Genomic DNA, 13,334 nt, shown 5'->3' with positions numbered 1-13,334 from the left:
CAATTTTTTTTTTAAATAAAAAAAACAAACAAACACAAAATAAGCATAATTTACATAGAAAATATGGTACTTTTTAAAGTAAATAAATTCAAAAATACCCCCAAAATAAGAAATAAACACCATAAATGGATAGACAAAACTTTATCAAAGACAGTGATATAACATTTATAATAAATAAAAATTAGGATCACACCTGAGTCCTCTGTGCCCACATTTGTCCACAATTACAGGATTAAAGTCCCCGTGAACCGGAAGTTGCAAACGATTTTTCTCCAGTGCTGTGACGTATTTCCAAGTGAAACGGAATATTGAACCGAGGGTTTTACTCTAGCGCTCCTCCTCTCCATCTCTCGCTCATAGCAAACTAACGGTTTGAGGGGAGTGGTTAAGCGTTTCCCCACCCAAGCTGTGAAACCTACGTCATCAGAAAAAGAAACCGTTCCAGACCGGAAGTAACTTTTCAGATTTTGATTAAAGATTACCAAGGTAAAACATTTTTTTAATATATTTTTACTTGCACGGATTAATTGTTCACCACAAGACTAGTAATATGCCCTAACAAAGTAAATAGGTTCAATTTTGATTTCACGGGGACTTTAAGGGCTATAAAGTGAATACGGTTTGTGGGCTACAACGCCAAATATCAGCCAATATTTATCGACCTTGCCGATAAATCGTTTCAGATCATGTTTCCGCTCACACACTTCTTCATTGAAGGCATACTGTCGGGGAACCTTCGTGGGCTGGAATTGCCAGAGATCGCATTTCATGTCCAACATTAGCTTGTTGATCAGCTGATTTATTGCACAGAACAGGAACATAATGTAAAAAGATAACATAGCAATGGAACAGATACAAAGCTTTGCTCATTTGTGTGGGTTCACAATAGCCTAAAGCATTATCATTCCAATCTTAATCCCTACTCGTCTCCACAGCCTCAGTCACCAGTGTCTTATTACTGCTCCGCTGGCATGGCTTCTGTGTGTGTGTGTGTGTGTGTGTGTCTGCCCTTCTCGCCACGCAGACCAGAAGTCTTAGACTGCCCTCTGCAGCAGCAACAATACTCGCTCGTATTCACTGTGCGCAGCCAAGTACACAAGCACATTCCGAATATATCAGAAGTTGAAGCACTCTAAGGCCAAAAAGAGCTCAGGTATCACTGAGCTAATTTTAGCGTGGCTCAGCACGCAGGAAAACAACAAAAAAAAAAGCTTTAACAAGGTCCATAAATCTGAGCAGTAACTCAAGGGTTTTTTTCCCACTAAGGATGAAAGACATATTAAAGCCACAGCCAAATCTACGGATAGAAACGGACGAAGACAAACACAGAGGGTGAAATGTGTGTTTGTGTTACGCTCCTCCAAGGCAACGAAAACAACAAACACACACTGGCTGCTCTCAACCCGACGTCTCACGACGTTAATAACTTAACCGCAATTTTCCTACAGAGTGGATCTCTCACGTATTAATAATGAACTACCTCACGAGGTGGATATAAACTTCACCAGAGGAAACCTGCAGAGAGGGACTTTTCCAGCTGCACGGGACAGTAATATGATACCTCCCGCTTTCCCTTCAGCAGTGTCCCATGTGAGAAACACATCAGAGGAGCTGTAGAAAGAGAGAGGGATTCGTCCGAACCCTCGGGCCTCTCTCCTCCCTCATGCTAAACCGCAGCCATGCGCTCTCCTCTGAAGCTCAGTCTGGTTCTCTAACCGCTCTTCCAGCTCCCACAGGCTGACCACCAGGTCATCTGGACTCCGACACAAACATGCAGATGTGGCTCTTTTTGTCGAACTATTTTGCAGGGCCTCAAAATACCATTGTACTCAAGTCTTTGAACTCGGTGACACAAAGGCTTGTTCTGTAACCTTTTATAAAAATGTTGTCCTCATTTATGAGACAACGCTTCCCCGCCATTAACAGAATTGAAAGAGCTTTGGGGGTGTTGACTCATCTATGTTTTGATCATCGTTCTGAATCCGATCTTGACAAAAACGCGGTTTTCTCAAAATGCCGCTTTTTTATTATTATTAAACTTACCCATATTCAAGTGTTGATAAAAAAAGAATGCATAAAGCTAGAATAAAATGTTTGTTATATGCTTAAAAGCACAGAGTCTGTTCTTTATTCTGATATATTATATGTTCAGATATTCATACAACAAAGTATTCTGGGGCCAATCATGAAACTTTTGTGATAATGATCAAAAATGCGCTGACTGGCAACTTTTTTCAAAAAACGTTGGCAGGGAAAGTGTTAGGTAATATTTAGTGTGACATAGCTTATATATATATATGAAGAGTTCAGATGCAAAAGCCTCTAAGTGCCATTTGAAATTTTCTTCTTTAATGATGATTTTCATCAAGCTTGTATATTTAAGTTCAGTGATTTCACTTAAATGTCAATGATAATTACCTATTAATTGTTATTTAAGTGAAATTACTGAACTTAAATATACAAGTTTGATAAAAATCATCATTCAAGAAGAAAATTTCAAATGGCATTTAGAGGCTTTTGCATCTGAACTCTTCATATATATATATATATATATATATATATATATATATTGCAACTTTCTAACTGCCATTCATTTTCTGTCATCCATTTTTTTTAATCATAATTTCATCAGTGAAAATCGTATTTCGTTATTATTATTATTGTTATTTTGCTTCTCAAACTCCATTTTGGCTGACATCACAAATTCGTTTTTTTAACCCAAGGCAAGCGCAGCATGACCAATAAGTTGCCACCTAGCAGAACAGTACACGCAGAAGACAATATTCCTCCGCCCAGGCGAGCAACCACCAAGAAAAGGTGTTAACACCAATTCTCGCCCTGGGGTTCGTTTCCCGAAAGCATCGTTAGCCAACTATGATCGCAAGTTGGTCGCAATTTCCATTTAACTCTATTGGTAATGACAGTGGTGGAAGAAGTACTGAATCTCAGTACTTAAGTAAAATTACAAATAAACAGATAAATATTTACTTTAGTAAAAGTAGAAGTAACACAATGACAACCATACTTAAGTAAAAAGTAAAAAGTACCCGATTTTAAATGTACTTTAAGTATTAAAAGTAAAAGCACTTGCATAACAATTTATTCTCTTAATGTCTATTTTTTTTTCTAATGATTAATAAAACATTTAATTCTAACTCGTTCCACCTTATACTCCTATAATGATGTTCAATAATTATGGAAAAAAAATGTTGTCACCAGAAACAAGCTTGCAATTAGACAATATGCACATCCTGCTTATCCTTACTATATATTAATAACTATCTTTGGCCGTAAACGCGATTAATTTATGGTGTAATTCTGAACCTCGTGGCTTGCCATAATCCTAACCAAACGGTGCGTTTCCTATGCACATAAAAACAAGTTTTTGCGTATAAATTGCACAATAAACACACTGCGTGCGAGACACATTTAGTGTGACCGGGTTGCTATATCTATGGCAACCAAACGTCACTGGTGAGACAAACGTGCAACGAACAGATGGTCAGATTACGTTTTGGCAGGGGAAAAACTGATCAGAAAATGTAATGAAAAAGTAACAGAAGTTGTAGAAATGTAGTGGAGTAGAAAGTATAATAATTGCTGCAAAATGTAACAAAGTAAAAGTAAAAAGTATGCACTATTTAATCTACTTAAGTAAAGTAAAGATACATGAAAAATGTACTTAAGTAAAGTAACAAAGTATTTGTACTTCGTTACATTCCACCACTGGGTAACGACGGAACTTGCGACCATAGTTGGCTAACGATGCTTTCGCGAAACGCACCCCAGGACAACTAGAAGCTGCTAGGGACTAAAGATGCTGGCTGATCTTGATCAACGGCTTATTTTTCCACCTGACTGATAGAGCTAACAGTGCCATGGGAGGATGCGGTAGATGAGGCATATGAAAGAAAGAAATTGCGGTATGCTAATCTGGCCACTGAAGCAGAAAAGCGAGGATGGAGAGTCCAAGTTTATCCAGTGGAAATGGGTTGTCGAGGTTTTGTGGATCACTCTACAACCCGGTTCCTCAGAGATCTCGGATTCATCGGCCAAGAATTGCGTCGCACAGTAAAGAACTTATCTGAAGCAGCAGAAAGGAGCAGAAATTGGCTGTGGTTGAAATGGAAAGATTCTACAGGCCGCCACACTATGGTTTCGTAGAATTCTTGAAAACTTGAAGAGTCTGTTGGTTTATTTGTATACATTCCTGTGGATAGTGCGTGAATGACGGGTGGTGTTTGGGTAGATATTGTGTTTTGCGGTAGTTGGCATGCGATACGGAACCGTTGCCACTGAAACTACTTTAACGCACCAGTGGGGCTCGACAGCCTTAAATAATAATAATAATTCATCACATTTATATAGCGCTTTTCTCGGCACTCAAAGCGCTTTAGATAGAGAGGGGAATCTCCTCAACCACCACCAGTGTGCAGCATCCACTTGGATGATGCGACGGCAGCCATATTGCGCCAGAACGCCCACCACACACCAGCTTACTGGTGGAGAGGAGACAGTGATGAAGCCAATTGTATATATATATATATATATATATATATATAAAATCATCCTTTTTCCAATGAATATCCACAAGAATGGTGACAGTCCTGTATAACAGCATACAAAAGTTCAAGTCAACATGAAATGCAGCTTGCAACCTAGTGTTACACTCACAATTTGATGTATTTTAAAACTGTGCAAAAGGATATTCGCTGAAAATGTTTTATATTTTACCTGTTGGATATCTACAACAAGATCATTAGAAAACTTGCATTGAAATTCATTCATTATATTCACATTTTTGCTTAACTGTTTTGGTTCCTTTACCAGCAAAGTTATTAAATATATTTGGAGTATTACATTTGACTCAACCCTAGCAGATAGTCATGTAAATTACCTTGCATTGGATTGACTGGACAGGACCTGGAGGTTCTTTTTGGAGGGAAAGAAAGACAACTAATTCGTGTGAAATATGATCAAATATTTGCAGTCTAAAACTGTTTAAGCAAATAATTCTCAGGATACTATGACAACGAGGAGTGCTGTTATTGAAGTGTAGGGTGTAGGCTTGAAAGCAGAGCTGTAGAAGAATCTATCCAAGAGCCAAACTCAGGCTTTTCTAGTTTTCCATATAGAGGCAATGGCTTTGTTGTCTCCTCTGAGAGCTTTCAGGCAAGCTTTCATCCAATTTTATAGTTGAACAAAGCCTGCAGAGCTTTGTTCAAAATCTCAAAGCAGCTACACTGCTCTGGAGAGCCACAGAAAATATGAGTGGAAAAATGAAAACCACAGAATAACAGAAAAGCAGACACAAACATAAAGACTTTTTATATTATGCAAATGCCTTTGAATCCTAGATTGAATTTGTCGGTTGAAACACGAATTTCACTCGTTTATAGTTTTAAACATTCATATTTATGATTGTTGTGAAATATTCTCCATAAAATCAATATCCTCCTTTGGAAACATGGAAAAATATGGCAGTGACTTCAAAATAAATGAAATAAATGAATAAATACCAGGCAAGGTCATAAGACACACAGCAGTGTCAGTAACAAAACATCGATATTTGCAGTAATTTGAACCATTGCATGATGGCATTAACCTGTACCTCAACCGCTTCCTAAGTGTGATACGCTGAAAGGTATCACGTAGACTCATACTCAGACGGAACATCTACAAACCCCATCAGTCCGATCACTATAACACCGAATGCATGTTGCACTTAAGAAAGTTGCAGGCTCTAATCCGGTTTTCCGACTGCAATGCAAATTCCAGGAGTTGAGGTGCCTGGAAACAAAATGAAGTTTGAGAGGAAAAACTGGATATTCTACTAAATAATCACTGCTTATTACATTTGGATGGACAGAAATCCATCATAAATTCTGCACACATTTTCAGATCATTTCTTTAGGGATTTCCCTTGGGATCTGTCCACAAAAAGAAGGCAGTTGCAACCTTTTTTCGAAGTAGGCGGCTCTTGGCAAGAATAAGTTGCAAACTGGCCCAGTCAAAAGTTATGCAATGAGAGAGTGTATCTGCATGGGCCTTAGTTCGAGAACAAGATGTGTAGCTCTTTTAATTTAATTGGTTCCCATAAACAGGTACACATCAGAAAGCAGCTGTTTATGTTCCTATTAAAAGACTTGTTACTTGTCCAGCAGTGCTTAAATGACAAAACCCTTTAAGGGTCAGATCAGCGCCTCTTACACTGTCATGGGAATCAGGATTTTTATTGTTAACTATTAAAACTTAGACCGTAAAAACAAAAAATCGGTAACACTTTACTTGAAGGGGTGTGCATAAGACTAACATGACATCTTCATAATCATGACATGACATATGTTATGAAGTTTTATGCATTTTGGTGACAACTGTCATTAAGTGTCATTCGCTCAGTTATGACATTTTAATGCAAATATGACATTATTTGAGATGTCTTTGTTATGACAACTTGATGTTACTAAGACAACACAACCTGTCATAAACATGACACAGCAGATTAATTATCAACCTTAAGAAACCACTTAGCTTTATTGGTTAAGATTACATTAAACTGTCACGTTGGTTTTGACATTGGCTGTCATGAAGCCATTACAACTTTTTAATGACAAATTCAATTAGTACCACTGTAGTTGAGGTCACGAAAATATTCATAACACAGTTATAACGGCCTTATGACAGCCAATGTCAAAGCCAACCACGATCAAGTTGTCATAACAAAGACATCTCAAACGATGTCATATTTGCATTCAAAATGTCATTATTGAGCGAAAGACTCTTAATGACAGTTGTCATAAACATGCATAAACCTTACTTCATATTCAAGACATACGTTATGTCATGGTGTCATGTCAGTCTTATACACACCCCTTCAAATAAAGTGTTATCAAAAATCCATTACATGAAACAAAATAAACATTAACTGCATAAAAATAAAACTTATTTATTTCAGCTACTTGGCAAGGCAACATTTCCCATTTCCTTAAGTAGCCTATATTTTAAAGAACTAAAATAACATTAAATAAAAATTTGAAAAGACAAGTACAATTAAAGTGCAAACAGAAAATATAATCATAAAAACTAATTAAAAATATTGCCAAAAACTATATATTAATAACATTTTTGGGGACTCCCTTGATCTTATAGAGTGATTTTTACACATAACGAGCAGCATTTATACACTGTTTAGTATTGACTCACAGAGACGCATAAATGTATTTACACAAAATGCATTCGCCTCACTTCCTTTATCAGTAATATTACACCATATTGGTGCTTCTTGAAGACAACAACAATAAGAATGTGTGTGCATGACATCACTGCTTGGGGACGGGGCCATGTCTTAGTTTGTTCGGGGGTGGGGGGAATTTGCAAAGATTTGCAATAAATAACTGACTCTATCTCAAGCAAAAAAAACTCAAATACACCATTAAAAAAATAGGCATTAATTTGCTGTTATGGCACTCAAACATAAACAATGAATGAAATGAGAAAAAGATCCAGAAGCTTAGTGATCAAGCATTTAATGATGGAATTATTTGGCTTCTGGGATAAGGATTAGGCGATAAATTAAAAACGGATTGGTGAAGTGCATCTAAAGCCCCAAGATATATTGGAGTTCTTGTTGAGGTTTTACACCACAAAGAAAAGTGAGTTGTAAACTAGAATAAAGACAAAAACAGTTCTCGATCTGGACACGTGCCAAATATCCATAGGGCATTAGCAACCAACTGGTGAACCTCATTAAAAAGTAGAGAAACCTATAACCATTAAAAGCCCATTAAGCAGCATGTAATTTTGTGGAACTAAATAGCAGAGAGTAATCAAAAGCACATGAAACCCAGCTGGGAAACTAAGCAAATTGTTTCGATTAGGGGAGAATCCATCATCAACATCACTAGGCTGTTTTTCTGACATTCAATTCGTTCTCTCTCGCTCTCCTTCAATTTCCTTACTAATGACATGGATTGATGCAGATAACAGGCAACAGTTTGTGATCCAAACACGCATAACACACAAAACAATTTCGATACTAAAACTAGAAAAAAAAAAATCTGAATCGATGATTTTAATGAAGATAACTGCACAGAACGCTGTACTAACTCTGACAGTGTTTCTACAGATTCACTGGCTACGCTGCATCACTCCTGAATCAACTAAAGAAATGTTTTACAAAGTGTGTGGAAAAAAAACAACTTTTTGAACTGAAACTTAAGACTCATGAATCAGTCAACAACAACAACATTTATTTATAGAGACATTTAAACACAATATAAATTTATCCAAATTGCTATACAGTGTGCCGAAGCAAGTGTACACAATAAAAACAGCAATTACAAGTTTCCAAAAGCTATAAAAGAAAATATTATTTAAGAGCAGATTTAATCCAGATTTAATCCAGATCAAAGCCTGGGCCCAGCCACAGAAAAGGCCAAATAACCCTTCGATTTGTTGCTACACTGAGACACAGTTAAGAGTAATTTGTGATTAGAAGATCTAAGCGTCCTATCAGGACAGGATGGCTGAAAAAGGTTACTAATATATATTGATGCACTGCCAGACAACGCCTTATACAAACATAAGGATTTTCAAATCAACCCCAAATTCAACAGGAAGCCAGTGGAGGGATGCTAAAACAGGGGAGATATGGTCGCTCTTTTTAGACCCAATCAAAAGTCATACAGCCGCATTTTGTACAATATCGAGATAATGATGATTAAGGGAGACCAGAATTAAGAGAATCACAATAATCTAAACTTTATGTGACAAGTGCTTGAAACACTAAAAGAAAATGCTTCAACTTTTCATTAGATCTGAAATAAAAGATGCTTCCTATAATGAAAGCACTAATTAGTTTATCAAAAAATAGTAAAGGGTCAAAGATGTGTTTGCTTACACTGGTTGAGATTAGACCAACTGTAACTGGGCTTCCAGAGCAGGGGGTGAATTTGCAGTACAACCTGAAATCTTCATTAAGCTGCAAAAAAATATTTGTCATCCACCTTTAAATATCATTTACGGATTTCAGAAATTCATAGAATGAAACAGCGGTGTCAAATCTTACCGGTTAAACTGAGTATCGTCCGCATTGCAGTGTTATGAAATGTATTTCTGAAAAATATGGGCCAAGGGAACCATATAAAGGGAAAACAATAAAGGCCCCACAATGGATCCCTGGGGCACTCCACACAAAAAAAGAAGCAGATAATGAGGGAAAGTTCCCAAATTTACAGGAAAAAGTCCTATTCTCTAGGTAAGAATCAGTGTAGTGCAGTGCCCTGGATACCTACATTCAAGATGTTCAAGAAAAACATTATGATTAATGGTATCAACTCAATTCCACGGTCAGGTCCAACAGAATCACCACGACACAAGAGCCTGAATCCAGAGCAAGCAAGATATCATTTATAACCTTCATTTGTAAGACTGAAGCTGTGAAAAAAAATAATTTCTCCAGAAGCTTAATGATGAAAGGCAGTTCAGAGATTTGCTGATAGTAACTGCTCATTACCAGATCAAGTTTAGGTTTCAACAGAAGTTACACAACTTTTAAAGTTGCACTTTTAAACTAGCTGGTACAACACATTTGGCTAAAGAGCTGTTTACTATAGCCGTTATACCACAGAACTAATATCAGAAAAATATATCCTTAAAAAGATGAGCCAGAATAACATCCTACTTAAAACCAATACAATTAATAGTAAAGATCATATCAGCTAATCGAACTGAAGAAACTTGTTGAAGTTGGGGAGCATTCTCGCCAAAAGGCATTAAGTCACCCTGTTTTAACCAAGTCTCAGTTGCAAATGAAAAGACCAGAGGCCGGTTGCATAAAGTCTAAAATCTATTTTTTTTTTCTAACTTTTTTAAGTTGGTTACATAAAAAGGTAGATCAGTCTAATTTGAATCAGTGATTACCTCTTGACTAACTTCTAGTTGGCAAAATTGGTTCTTAAGACACAGTCTTAACATAGGGGCTAAGTTTTTGCAACTGGCCCCAGATAGTAAGATATGAACAAGTCATTTAGAATAAAAGATTCATTCGATATTGACCTTGCATTCATTGAAGCCATCTACAGCAAGAGGACTTCTGAGAGCTGAGAGGTGATTGTTTGAGCAGAGTCTGTTTCCCAAATTGATACTCTGCCTTTTACCATTTGACCCAATGGAAGAGCGATAATGTGATGACCAGATGACCAGGATGAGATCTTTGTCCTGGTAAGGCCTCAAAGTCCTCACATAGGAGTTGCGAATGTACCCTGGGGAGGCGTGTAATTCCCAATGCGGAACAACAGTTGTATATTCCGCCAAGGAGACGGGAGGTAGTCTCTGTAAATCCACCGAAGAGTTTTTAAGCACCATACTGGGAGAATAGTTCACACAGAGATCGGGAAATTCGAGTCAAAGAACAGTTGAACTCCAGCAAACCAGTGTGTAGAAGATGTAACACCACAATTCAATCTGGAATTATTCATTCATGCGCAAGTTCACCAAACAAGTCTACCCTCATAGATCATGCATTATTTGATTGAATCATCTAACGACTCACTCTTTCCCTCATGTTGCTGTTCCTGATGAACTGATCGTACGCAATTCTAAATATTGAAAATTGTGTTATAACTGGCTGGTTGTTCATGTGACAACACATCGTTTTGTATGGAGCCGACCTGAAAGTAAATAATCAATGAACCTCAAATTAAAGAATCGTTAATAATTCATAGAACCATCAAGAATTGTTAATTGAACCATTAAAGAACAGGGTTTGATTAATTAATTACATTTTCCATTCCTAATTAAAACCTAAAACAAGTTTGGAAGTTCATCAACAAAATATTAATACAAAAACCTTGTGGTGGACTGGAGAAATGGTCTATTCATAAATGTCTTTAAAGTGTCTGGGTTTCGAGGCTCGTAAAGAGAATTGTCAAGCCACAGAGGACAGTCATACCTCAGTGTTAAAAGTGGCCAGGACCACATTTATTATGTGTAAAATGTCGTTACATGCGTCAAGAGGCGTATATCGTATCCAGATTCTGAAGCTCAAGCTTATCGAAACTATAACAGAATTTGTGAAGAATTTAGAAATTTCACCTTTATGCAGAAAAAAAGTGGCCATGAAATACCCACCGACAAAATGTGGCTTCGGGACATGTCCAATACTCTACATTTGGGAAAAAATTAGATATTTGTTGAAGGACAATCTCTCAGGTTTTTTATAAGATCTGGCAACCCTTCACAGATTTCTTACAATCAGTATCTGTATAAATATTTATTTCCTTTTACTTTATTCATATAAATTATTATTGTACTTTCTGCTACCAAACTTTATTCTACTTCCGCTTTGTCTGTTTTTGTTTTTGTTTTTGTCTATATGTACACTTATATAAAAATATCTGAGCCTCTCCTGTATTGTTGATCGAAGACTGTATAATATGCTCAATAAAAAAAACTTTACAAACCTAAAAGTGGCCATGAAAATAATAAACTAAGCTGGGAATGGAGATGTAAGAGCATTTGCTTGACCATGATGACCTGCTGCCAAAAGTCTCCACAATTTCTGCATGTTAAGATTTCTTTTCATTGAAATGTTTCGCTACGCTAAAGCACTATTTTGCTGATGCCAAACAATAAAACAGTCACCTCTAGCTGAAGAATCAGGTTTAGATTAAGATTGGGGGTTATGCTGATATGCCACCATGTATATGAATGATTGTGTTGTGCTAAAGACTGAATAATGGGAAGAAGCATCACATTTAAAGGCTTGTGGCTCATTTCTCAATACTGCTGAGATCAAGAGGCTGAGAGTAAATCCAGCAACAGCCGTAAAGCACTTTGTGTGCGAGGTACCGTTCCCGAAGCCAATTCCTCACAGCAGACTCCTCTTTCTCTGTGGATGTCAGCTGACAATGGGACTGCTCAAAGGCCCTTAAAAGCACATTGTGAACCCTTCTATGGACTGTAAACATACAGCAAATTCGTCAAATGCAATTCACAGAAAGCTCTTTCCATCAAAGCAAAGCATATCGTCATGGCTAAACTAGTAACCAGACTTTGAATTATATCATTTATTCAAACACGAACCAACAAACATGAAACATTATATCTAATGATGATGCCTTTGAAGGGTAATATAAACATTTTAGTGCTCTACCTAATGTGAACCAGCTGAACTGACCCCATCATGACCGTTTCAGTCTGTGGTTTTTATAGTGTAAGCGCTGGGGTGCGTGGGTTTCTTCATAGATGTATTTCTGCCCAGTAGCAAAATTTACGAGAGGACATACCCTCTATTTTGCTGATTAATAAAAGAGGCCCTGAAAACAATAAGGCAGGGGGATTGGTTTCCTTATCAAGAAGAACTTGTGCTCCATTTAGAATGTAACCCATTTTACACACACATATTCACTTCAATAGTTAGTGTAGTTTTATTAATTATTTCCAGATTTTCAAAGTATGCATCGGTGCATAATTTTCCCACAAGCGCTTGTGCTACATCTTGACATAATCACTGCGAGTTGTTTATTTCCAACTTTCCTTAGAAATCAAGTGCCGTCGCACTTTTCCAAATAGGAAATTAGAATTGGATTGATTTTATCACACATATTTAAAAGTACGTACAATACAATCACCAATAAATTGGAAGGCATGTGTCTTTCACAAGTCAATATTGATCACTCACTGACCTGCATTAACTGTGATGCCATGGATGGGTTGGTTCAATGTCACGTAGTTCCTATTGCATTGTGTTCTATGGCACTGATTGGTCAATGACTCAGGATTGTGATGTGAACTGTGTAGTTTCACCTCCTCTGTATGCTTCATTTACTGTGAGGCAGCACTCACCTCTGACACCTGACACTGGGAGTGAGCATGGGGAGGGCTTCCGGCAGGCATCGCTTTCAGCGGGGCCACTCATGGGCATCCTACCATAGCATGCTGGTCATGGGTGGGTGTCAAGGTCACCTGACTTCAAATTCATTCCTCCAGAGGATCTGTAGATCTGAAAACAACAACTGATAAAAAAAATATTTCGACTGGTCCATCTCATCTGTTTTAATTAACCCGCTGACTCGACTTTGTTTGTACGTTCTGAGGCTAATACCATTGTAACATGCATACTAAGGTGCTCATCAGATGATATTGCCTTGTGAAGAGCATATAACATCAGCATTCTGCATTCATACTAAAGATCAAACCCTGCACTAAACGAGCTACATTTGCCCAAAGACACTCTGGAGCCCTCATTAAAGACACTCATCTCTACAGTGTAGGAGGCCTTAGCGTTTGCAGATTTTTCGCAGACATTTAAACTGAAGAACATGGAGGGACTG

The 13,334-nt window shown here is 37.4% G+C and overlaps 1 long non-coding RNA gene across 1 annotated transcript in view; it reads right to left on the bottom strand.

Annotated features, from left to right (window-relative positions):
* The window catches only part of LOC120474460 (uncharacterized), a 215,523-nt gene extending 202,528 nt beyond the window's left edge, over positions 1–12,995 (bottom strand). Inside the window, exon 1 of the long non-coding RNA XR_016145606.1 lies at positions 12,847–12,995. This is a non-coding gene — a long non-coding RNA (uncharacterized LOC120474460). The remainder of the gene's footprint in view (positions 1–12,846) is intronic.
* Positions 12,996–13,334: the final 339 nt, after the last annotated feature.

The sequence above is a fragment of the Pimephales promelas genome, chromosome 11 (genome assembly GCF_988280905.1).
Source record: "Pimephales promelas chromosome 11, fPimPro1.hap1.1, whole genome shotgun sequence".
NCBI lineage: Eukaryota > Metazoa > Chordata > Actinopteri > Cypriniformes > Leuciscidae > Pimephales > Pimephales promelas.
The sequence above is the reverse complement of the archived record's forward strand: the minus strand, read 5'-3'. Positions and strand labels throughout refer to the sequence as shown.